Source organism: Clarias gariepinus, chromosome 20 (genome assembly GCF_024256425.1).
Source record: "Clarias gariepinus isolate MV-2021 ecotype Netherlands chromosome 20, CGAR_prim_01v2, whole genome shotgun sequence".
NCBI classification, from domain to species: Eukaryota; Metazoa; Chordata; class Actinopteri; order Siluriformes; family Clariidae; genus Clarias; species Clarias gariepinus.
The window spans coordinates 16,914,273-16,918,272 of NC_071119.1; positions in this window are offsets into that span (position 1 = coordinate 16,914,273).

A 4,000-nucleotide genomic window follows, 5' to 3' on the forward strand; every position below is an offset into this window, starting at 1 on the left:
CCGTTGGATTGGGGATGAAAGCCAAAAGACAGGCTAGGAGAGGTCCCGATGAGTTTACAAAAGGCCCAACAGAAGCGTTAGGTGAATTGCGGGCCTCGATTTAAATCTATATCAGTGGGGAGACAGTGTAGATGAAAAACATGGAGGATCAATTGCTCCGCAGTCTCTTTGGCAGAGGGAAGCTTGAGAAGCGGAACCAGGTGGACGGACTTGGAGAAACGGTCGACAATGGTCATGATACAAGTGTTCCCATTGGATGAGAGTAGACCTGTTATGAAATCCAGCAAAATGTGTGACCAGGGACGGTGAGGTATGGGTAAGGGTCTGAGAAGGCCAGTCGGAATGTGGTTGTCATGTTTACAGCGGTCGCAGCTGTGTTCTAGGCAGCCACAAAGCTGGAAACATCCCTCCCCATCGTGGGCCACCAGATCGCGGGCAGTCCCTGGGTGACAGGACAATCTGGATCCATGATCACATTCCAGGACCTGTGAGCGTAGACAGAAAGGAACAAAGAGGGGGAACGTTAATTGGGCCGGGCTCCTGGGTCAATGCCCGCTTGAGTTTAGTCTCTATGTCTAGCTCTAAGGCGACAACGAGATGGCAGAAAGGAGTTGTTTGGTGTGGGATCCTGTAGGGGGGAGAACTGACGCGAGAGGGCATCAGGCTTCCTGTTCTTAGAACCTGGGCGGTAGGACAGGGTAAAATTGAACCTAGAGAAGAACAACGACCACCGAGCATAACAGACATTGAGTCTTTTGGCGGTGGAGATGGCCTGAACCTTGGCTGGCTCTATTTCCTGCCTGGAGGGAGAGATAAAAAAGCCTAGGGATGTTGTGGAAGTTGTATAAAACTCGCACTTCTTGGCTTTAATGAAAAGTTTTTCTCTAAGAGCCTTTGCAAAACTTGTCAAATGTGGTGCCCATCCAGACTTCGAGAAAAAAATCTAAATGTCGTTCAAGTACATGAACACGAAAGAATTCAAGAAGCTGCGGAGGACGTTGGTAATGAGGGGCTGGAATACAGCATTTTGGTCAGTCCAAACAGGACCATCAAATATTCGTAGTGCCCAGTAGGTGTGTTAAAGGTTGTTTTCCACTCAACGCCTTCCCGGATGCGGACGAGGTGGTAAGCATTTTGTAGGTTGAGGTTGGTGAAGACGTCCGCTCCCTGGAGAAGTTCAAAGGCGGTGGCCTTGATTGGTAATAGGTAGCGATTCCTGACGGTTATCTCGTTAAGGCCTCTGTAATCAATACATGGACGAAGCGACCGGCGATTAGGTTTACGGGAAGTAGGGATATGTGGTTTTGGGAGGCTGTCAGGAGGAGGGCCCTCTAGTGCTCCCAGTCTGACTAGAGGGTGCCTACCTTTTCCTGGACAGTCTTTAATCCTGTGTCCTGAAGCTTCACAGTAAAAACAAGCCCCTTATAAACTGCGTCGGCGTCTCTTCTCGCTTGAGATGCGAGTCCTGCCTAGCTGCATAGGCTTCTCTTGATCTGTCTGCTTCGGAGTAGGGGACACTCATGGATCCTTATAAGCCGGAAGAAATCAGTTGCATATTCTGGGTTGGGTTGATCTCCTGGCGGGGGTCAAACTTCTGGATGGCCGTCTTAAATGAAGACATGAGTTGATCCGCCCGGCAAGATTCATGAGCTAGTGGAGGTCTGTGGGAAGTTCTTGTGAGACGTGCTCATCCTTAAGAGCTTCTGACAACAAGAAATCCACTAGGGCTCTATCGTTCCTCCCGCTAGGGACGGCTAGGGTACAGAACTCAGTGACATAGTCATAGGCAGAGCGGGATCCCTGACAAAGTCTCAATAACCTAGTTCCAGCCTCCCTGCCGACAAATGAGTGATCAAAGACCCTTTTCATCTCCTTGGAGAAGTCCTCGAAGTTCTCGCAGCATGGGTCGTGGGCTTCCCAGAGGGCCGTGTTCACTCCCTGGCTCTACCGATTAGTAGCGTGATGACGTAGGCCACCCAAGAACGTTTTGACGAGAAGGAGGAAGCTTGTAGCTCGAAAAAAATTAGTAAGCATTGAGAGAGGAATGACCTACAAGTTTCTGGTTCTCGCCCGTAAGTGGGAGGAGCTGGTACGCGTGGCTCTCGTGGGGTTCCGGAGCTTGGAATCTGAGCTGTAGGATTGTGGGCTGTGAAGATGGACCCAGGAGGAGGTGCAGGTCATGAGCCTCCCAGATCTTCTGTGGTACCGCTGTAGTGAGAGGCGTTGGAGCAGAGCTGTGAGATCCGTAGCACTGTATTGGCACTAAGATAGAGCCTTAAATGTGAAAGCGGAAGCGTTAGATCGGAGCTGTGAAATCCGTCCGAGATGTTGTTAAGCCAAAACGTGAAGCCGAGCCGTAATCGGGGGAAGTGAGAGCGAGATTTCAAAGCCGTGTGATCCGTCAGCGAGGGCATCAAGCCAAAACAAACGCGAACCAGAAGCGTATTTGAGAAAAGAAAGCGAAAGTTCAAAGCCGTTAAATCCGGGCCTGGTGACAAATCCAAATCGTGAGACGAGAGGCAAAAACTAGAAACAAAGCGAAACCATCAAAGTAATAAAATCATAAACAGAAACGCGAGAAAACTGCAGTGAAACAACACACAATAATCCAGCGGCAAGATAGCGCGCTACGCTTCCTTATAAGCCGGAAGAAATCAGTGCCGGATAAGAAACCGGTGTGCCAGCAGTGCAGTCCAGGGGCGTGTTAGAAGAGATGACAGCGCGGGAAAACATGACCGCGTGATGAGAAGCCTGACAGCGTAGAAAAAGAGCTGTCAGGGGATGAAGGCAGACTTTGAACATGATGTATGCGTGAGTTCATGACAAGTACCATGCTTTGATGCTGCACAGCATGGTTTAGAGAGTAAGTTAAATGTTGTAAGCCTTTATGTGCTAAAGACTTGTTACGCTTCATCCTCTCGAAACTTGTCCACCAACAGTTACTTTGACATGAGGCTTGTTTATTTTGCTGGACCTTTCACAGTGTCCAGTCTGAGCATATTGGAAGGTTCAGCTACATCTGTGTTAATCCCACAAACTAATCTGTCTTAGATAAGATCATGTAATGCTCCAAAGTTTCAGGTTTTAGCCTGAAACACAGATAGGGAAAGTTTGTGTAATTTTAACCATGGGGTGAATTTGGCCAGCAAAAGTCTATACTAATTTACTTACTGCCATTTACTGCCATTTTCAGTCTTAAACGATAAAAAACATGATTTTCAGACAAATGTATAAACTGGTGCTGAAGAGGTACAGTAATCGTACTTATTACTATTTTTTTTTTAATTTAGTTTATACACAATTAATAAAGTTTCTCAGATTTTTGTTTATGGCTCATATTATTGATTTCATATTAACTGTTGGCATTTTTCATAAGGAGGGTATGATGATGGGGTAATTTTGGCCATGTGGATGATTTTACCCCACAGACATGTCAATTTTGCTGTACTATGCTTGAAATAATGGTACAGCAGAATTTGCTTAACATTTTACCATTTCTGACAGTTTTATTAGCAGTATTTTTGTATGCCCATTATTATATTTGTTGCTTGATTTTAGGCATTTTGTATGCAACATTGAAGAAACTATGTTTTGTCATGTGTCATAACTAATTTTTGTCTAATAATTTAAAGTTTGTGTAAAACAAGTTTATTGTGGTAAAAATGATGATGTTGGGGTCACAGGGTAATATTTTTGTTTGCCAAATTTTCCCCTGCCAAAAAAAGTAAATTTGTCCAACATGGAAATATTACCCTGAGAAAAAATTGTTTAAACTTGTCAAACAAATATTGTGGGTAAATTTATACAAAAATTATGAAGTATTTTAAACACAACTTAAAAAATTAACATTACTAATATTATAGGATATCATGCTTTTCCAATTAATTGTATAGTCTTACTGAGTCATTGACCTTTGTAGTTACTGATTCCTCTTCTTGACTGACAGAAATGGAACCAAATTTGGTTAAAGCTTTGATATGTTGATGCTTTCTGCTCACAC